The sequence below is a fragment of the Triticum dicoccoides genome, chromosome 7B (assembly GCF_002162155.2).
Source record: "Triticum dicoccoides isolate Atlit2015 ecotype Zavitan chromosome 7B, WEW_v2.0, whole genome shotgun sequence".
Taxonomy (NCBI): domain Eukaryota; kingdom Viridiplantae; phylum Streptophyta; class Magnoliopsida; order Poales; family Poaceae; genus Triticum; species Triticum dicoccoides.
The window spans coordinates 2,681,730-2,689,209 of record NC_041393.1 but is presented as its reverse complement, the minus strand read 5'-3'; positions in this window follow the sequence as shown (position 1 = coordinate 2,689,209).

Here is a 7,480-nt window from a genome sequence, read left to right as displayed (position 1 = left end):
CTCTTCGCCGCCGCCTGAGGTGTGCTCCGGTGCGCGCGCTCGACACCGATGAAGGTGGCGGCGGGGATTTGGCGGCTGCTCGTCTCGGGCAGGGTCTCGGCACGCGGGGCGGCGGCCTCGGCAGGTGAGGGTGGGGTGGCCCTGGCGGCGGGCCGCCTTGTTGGCGTGAGCTAGGCGCCCCCTCGGTCTCGTGGGTGACGAGGTGGCGGCGGTCGGCGGTCGCTGGTGTGCATCCCTCCCCGCAGGTATGCCACTGATGAAGCCCATCCCCTCCACCCCGATCTGCTCCTTCCTTTGCCAGATCTGGGTCCTGGTGTCTTAGGCCGCTGCTCCCGGTTGTTGGCTGCGCGGATCTCGTCGGGTGGGGTTGGATCCGGGGGAAACCCCTGGCCGACGCGACGGTCACACCAAAGGCGACGCCTGGGGCGCCGTTCCCTCCTTGGAGGTTGTGGTGTGGATCCTCCCCCTCCTTCCGTCCCCTGCTAGGTGAATGCCTAGGTCCCCTGCTTCGGGCGGCGACGGCACGTCCGTGTCGTGTTCCTTCTTGAAGGCACTGTCCGGGGATTGCAGGAGCGGCGAGAGAGTTTGGTTGTGGGTGTGATGATGGCGCGGCACAGCTTGGTTTCTTCATAGGTTGCTGGCTGGAGGGTCCCTGACGAGGTCGCCGGTGGGTCGATGCCTGCGAGCCTGGGCAAGAGGGGATCGGGTTCCCCTCTTCGGTGACAACGATATACCTTTTGGTGGGAGCACTGTGCTCCGGCGAATCCAGCGCTGGCCTTTGATCTACTTAACGCTGCTTCCCTTGTTTCTATGACTGTGGCCGGCAGCTCTCGCCCTTTGGTGTGGCTGAGCCGCAGACGAAGATGGTGCTTGTTTGTAGTGTGCCCTGGGCTGGCGGTACTGCTCTAGTCTCTTCTCCTTGCAGTTTGGAGGCCATCCATTTGGGTTCTGGGGTGAACCGAGCCGCCGTCTGCCGGTACGGCATCCTTCGAGCCAGGATGAAGGGGTAGGGGCCCTTTGCAGAGGCAGCAACAGATGGTGGTCTGGTCCATGGCTGGCTCTGAGGGTGGCTGTGATCTCGAAGCTTGCGCGGTGGTGCATTCCTCCCAAGACCCTAGTTTTGTTCTGTTGGTGTAGGTCGCCCAGTAGGGTCTTGGTAGCAGCGTGGTAATGCCTTGGCTCACTCTGTTATCGCCTTGAGTTGTTTTGCTTGAGTTCCTTGTATCCGTCGCTCGGTTTCCTTTTATTTGCGTTGTAAGCGGTTGTCTTTGTAATCCTGGCCGGTTGATGACTTTGTTAATTCAAGTCGGGCTCTTCTTGAGCCTTCGTTCCAAAAAAAACTTTCTTGGGCCTGGAAATAGAAACATATCAGCTCTTTCACATCTGTCCCCAGGCAAGGATTTGTATCGGGGAAATTAATTTTTTGGCAAAAATACTCTCTGCGAAAATAGACTTGACTGTGCCTGAACTTGTTATGTGCATATATGTTTTCATTATGATGTATTTAGACGTACTATTTGCATGGGTGGCTTAACGTAGGCATGAAAGTCATCGAAATTAACATGCCCCACCAACATAGGAACGTGAATTTGTATCCTTCTAGTACCCATGTATGTATACATTGCATACATGGACCATTGCGGTGGGTGGCGCGAAAACTATACAACAATATCTGAACCGTAAGTGAGTATGTGACATCATATATAATTTGTCGCCGGCTGCATATAATAACCCAAAGCAACCAAAAGTAAAAATAGTAGCGGTGGCAGAGAACAAAAACATGTACATGGTGCTTATGGTACATACTTCGGAACGCACTATTGTGCTTTGCTAATCACCGGTGTGCACCACAGGACTAGATGTCCTCAAATCAAAGGAACAAAAATTATGGTACTCAAGAAATGCATAATTTGTCTCTGACTGCATACGTAACACAAATCAACCAAACAAGTAACAATGACTGTGGCAAAGAATGACACATAGTGCTTGTAGTTTCAAGCACAAGAGGAAGAAAAGTAGGCTAGCACTCTTGGGCTAGGTATTCTCTTTGGGCATACGTGAAGCGACTGAGAACGATGCAGTAGGTGAATGATCGCATCCCACCATCTAGTTTGTCCAGCGCAAAAGTTGATGACCTGTAGAGAGTCTGATTCCGCCTCTAGTCTAATGTCGGGTTTTATTCTTGTTAGCAGGTCTCTCAGTGAAATTAGTATCTCTCAAGAGAATCCAGTCCTCGTCTGAAATAATATGTATGACCATAGATATTCGATAAAATCTTGAGCTGAATGAGTCGACGTGAACAAAATAGTTAGGGGGAAATCACTGTGAACAACTATACCTGCTCAAACTAATGATCATGTCCCTAGCAAGATGTTCCACGTGAAAGAAGTAAATAAACCGATAAATAATGGAAACACTTTTTAATAAAAGCATGATCAAAGGACTTCTTATTGGTTCTTGGAGGCAAATAACAGCACATCCGCTAACATCAATAGCATTGTGACGGGCAACTTGTTTCTCATCCAAATTTAAACCACAAACATCTTATTCCAATACAAAATATTCCATCTCTTAAGAGAAGCCATAAGCCAAATTCTAGTAATAAAATAGAAAGTTACGTCGCAGTAGAAAGGCCATCTTCCTTATCCCACGCAAGACAGTTCCAACGTGCTGAATTGTTTGGATAGTTGGGGGAGGAGGTAATTCCTCTGTCTAACTCTAGGTACCTTAAATTGCCGAGGAAGTACTTCTCTTTTTCATCTTGGGCTTCTGGATTCTGCCCTCAGACTGAAGGTTCCCCTTGAAGCCATCAGACTTCTTGGATCTTGAGCGCCTCTTCAAGTTAGCAGCATCAACAGGAGCCTGAATCTTGCTTTCACGGTTCTTGACCTCAGGAGAAATGGCACTGATAATAACAGTGGGGGAACATGTATCGGAATCCTGTTCTTGGCTGGGCACACTTTCTTGGGCCTGCAAATAGAAACATATCAGCTCTTCCACATCTGTCCCCAGGCCAGGATTTGTATCGGGGAAATTAATTTTTTTGGCAAAAATACTGTCTGCGGAAATAGACTTGACTGTGCCTGAACTTGTTATGTGCATATATGTTTTCATTATGATGTATTTAGACGTACTATTTGCATGGGTGGCTTAACGTAAGCATTAAAGTCATCGAAATTAACATGCCCCACCAACATAGGAACGTGAATTTGTATCCTTCTAGTACCCATGTATGTATACATTGCTTACATGGACCATTGCGGTGGGTGGCGCGAAAACTATACAACAATATCTGAACCGTAAGTGAGTATGCGACATCATATATAATTTGTCTCCGGCTGCATATAATAACCCAAAGCAACCAAAAGTAAAAATAGTAGCGGTGGCAGAGAACAAAAACATGTACATGGTGCTTATGGTAAATACTTCGGAACGCACTATTGTGCTTTGCTAATCACCGGTGTGCACCACAGGACTAGATGTCCTCAAATCGAAGGAACAAAAACTATGGTACTCAAGAAATGCCATATGGAACAGGTTTTGAGAACACATGAGAATATCAGGAAAACTAGGTTAATTAGCAGTCTTATGTTAGGTACTCACTGTGGGGCATCGAATGCAAGATAGGAGGCGGAGCACGAGTTCAAATGTGTCATCATCCTTGACGGCATAGTCATCCATTGTGCGGAGATCTTGCAGCTGTTTCCCGTGATAGAGTATTCTCTGGAGTCCCACGGGAACACCCCATACATCACGGATCTTGCCCTTGACACAATCGACGGTATCCAAATTTTCAACAAGGACAGTGGTTTTGCGGGTAAGCATTTTGACAAAGATACGGATCTTCCTTCTCATGAGGAGCAGGTGGAGGCGAATAGTTGATTCATCCTTGATGCCGTAATCGGCCACGGTATGCTTGTCCTCCAACTCGTCCTCACCAAAGGTAAGGCGCTGCCGATCCTGAATCTTGGCCTTGACAACGTTGATGGTGTCGGATGGGTCGACATTGATGCTGATCATGGTGCCGATGTTGGAGTAATCCAAACACGTTACTACATGTTTTAGCCTAGATAAGTCAAATTACGTGATGTTTGGCTGCCCTGTGATCTTGTCGGGGTCGTCCCTGTGGATCAACTGGTCGACCAACGGCTACAAGTCCACAGCTTCGTGGTATCTCCTCTGGCGGCCGACGTACCAGGACTCCAGATCGTGGCTGAACAAGGCTTCTTGTTCGCATGTGTCAACCACGTAATAAGGTACAAGATGCATGCTTACATGGATGCATGGTGGCTCATCAAGCATCTCTTGGATCTTCGTGCATGGAGCCGTCTGATGGCCCTTGTGGGCTCTAGGCAGCGTGCTTGATTCTGAAGTGCGGTGACTCCTCGCTACCGCCATGGCTCGTGTACGGATGCGTTGACATCTACGACGACATCTTACATGGGCATGGTAAGAGAGTGTCGTGATCCCATGAAGGTTCGCGGCCGGCAACCATGGATCTGGTGGTGACCGCCCGCGGCGCTATGATCCACGGCTTGGTGGTGGTGATTCAGATTCGGTCGACCGAGTGAGGGTGATTGCACACTGTGCTGCAGCGACCTCCTACGACTCCACGGAGGCGGTGGTCATTGCAAGATCTTTGGTTCATCTCAAGATCGAGTGGCTGACTTCGGCAGTGGGATGCAAATTATGGGCGAGCACTTGACGCAGAGGAATGGTTGTGCAGTGGCGGCGGTCACATCGCATGTAACTGCTGGGATCGTGAAAAAGTGGCGGCGACAACACTTGCATGACTTCGATGGTGGTGCTACTTGAGCACCCGGTCGTGAGGTCCGGGGTGAAAGCCTAGGCCTGGCCCTGGCAATGGCGATGTTTTTTATGTCGTTACCTTGTTGAAGGCATTGCCCGGATAAGCTCCGACTGATTCTTCAGGGTGAAAACATAGATTTTGGCCTTGGTGGTTAAATCCGGTGACGGCGACGCTTGAGTGTCGCTCCCTTCTTCAAGGCGTTGCTGTTGAAGAACCTTGTCGTCTATGTGATGTCATTAGATAATTGGTGCGGATATGGTGTTCACTGTAGTTTGCCGATCGTGGCTTTGATCACTTTGGGTTTTTTCTTTTTTCCTCGGCTACGCATAGCTTTGGTCTTATATGACTTTGCTATTTGTCGCCGTGTTTTTGTGTGTGTGTGTTTGTGCTGGCTGTGTGCATCCTAGCTATGCAGAGGCCGGGTGTGTGCTCTTTGAGTTTGTATCATTTTGATGCTCCTTTTTGAGCTAATAAAATCCACACTTTGTCGAAAAAACGTGATGTTTGGCTTGCATGCCATCTTGCAGTACGTAGTACGTGGGTGCTGAGTCCGGTTAGGTTTGGTAGTGTGATCAGCGTTGCCGGTGATTAGATTAAGGAAAACAAAGCAATGCAAGAGTACTACTATTTGGAGAGTATGGGAGTCCGGCTAGGATTGTGTTGCCGGGCAGTGCTAGTTGGAGTCTAGGTCGGTTTAGGCGTCTAGAGTCCCCAGGAGTCGCCTGTGTATATATACACAGGGTGTTGCGTGAGTTTTGTTGTACCAGAGAGAAAACAGAAAAAGAAATAAAGAAAAGAGGGCACGACAAGATCCCTTGGCTATCAAATTTTCGTGCGTGTGTGTTCGTGTGATTTGATGTGATCGATCCTGAGGGCGGAATTTCAACAATTGGTGTCAGAGCAAGGTCGAGGTGAAGCTGCGCTTGCCCCGGGGTGGCAACCCGACTAGCGCCTCGGGGCGGGCAATAAAGTCGCTGGTGTAGCGACGAAGAAGGCGAGCGGGCGATACTGTCGTTGGGTGGTGCAACGACGAAGAAGAGCGGGCAATACGGCCCCTGGATTGTGCAGCGAAGAGGAGAAGCGGGCAATTGTCGTTCGAGCGGCGACAAAGAGGATCAGGCAGTTGTCGTTCGGCGGAGCAGCGAGAAGAAGGCGGCGAGGATGCTATCGCAAGCGAGACGTCGGGTGATTGTCGTTCGGTGAAACGACGTGGAGGAGGTTGACGGGAGCGGCCGGTAGTGCCGCGGTGCGGTGCTAGAAGATCTCGTCAAGATCGTCGTTCAGGGGGAGCGAGGAAGAGGCGACAAAGTTGCGAGCTGTTGTCAAAGTGTGCACAGGAGTTCTTGTAAGGTGCGTCCAAGAGCTCAGGTGTGTGAATCTTCTGCTGCAGTTGAGATGCGTCACTGGCAGGAGAGTTGAGAGTGAGAGCGGATGGAAAAAGGAAATTGTGCCTTGCGTTTCCATTCGTGGTCATGGAGTTCCGGCGAGTTCATATACGGTGGAGATGAAGTTGCACGCATATGGCGAGTTGTGTTGCCGCTGGACAGGAGGTGTTGTTTGATAAGATGTGGCATCGGCAACAATGAGAAAGATTAAAGATGTGGCGGGTGAAGAGATGTGTCTCCCCGTGCACAAGCAACCGACGAGAAGATGAAGATCAACGTGAAAATGGATGCCCACCAGTTAAGTCGAGTTCCTGCATGAGGCTATGTGTTTAGTCTGTATGTAGCACGCTAAGATGCGGCGGCGTGGCTGGTAGTCCGGTAATCGTTGGTCCTAGTCTACAAGTCGGCTTGAAAATAAAAGATGGTGACGAAGTGGTTGCAAGAAGGAAGAAGTTGTGGTTCGGTAAGTTGTGTCACCCGAGGCAATCGGTGTGACAAGATGAACAGGTAATTGTCTGTGTGTCTCGTCGAGTTAAGAGTCGAAAGTTTGAATTAGAGGGTGAATGTTGGAGTAATCCCAACACGTTACTACATGTTTTAGTCTAGATAAGTCAAATTACGTGATGTTTGGCTTGCATGCCATCTTGCAGTACGTGCGTGCTGAGTCCGGTTAGGTTTGGTAGTGTGATCAGCGTTGCCGGTGATTAGATTAAGGAAAACAAAGCAATGCAAGAGTACTACTATTTGGAGAGTATGGGAGTCCGGCTAGGATTGTGTTGCCGGGCAGCGCTAGTTGGAGTATAGGTCGGTTTAGTCGCCACGAGTCGCCACGAGTCGCCTGTATATATACACAGGGTGTTGCGTGAGTTGTTGTACCAGAGAGAAAACAGAAAAAGAAATAAAGAAAAGAGGGCATGACAAGATCCCTTGGCTATTAGTTTTTCGTGTGTGTGTATTCGTGTGATTTGATGTGATCGATCCTGAGGACGGAATTTTAACAGCCGATGAAGGTCTCAACAAAGAGCTTCATCTGTTGAATGAGAGCACCGAAGATCACACTAGTAGAAAAACACCTAATAGTCCCGGTTCGTAAGGGCCTTTAGTCCTGGTTCATGAACCGGGACTAATGAGTCGTTACTAATACCTTCATCCATTAGTCCCGGTTCAAACACGAACCGGGACCAATGTTCCTCCACGTGGCCCTGTGCGCCAAGCCCAGTCAGGGGGCCTTTGGTCCCGGTTGGTGGCTACAACCGGGACCAAAAGGCATCCACGCGTCAGCATT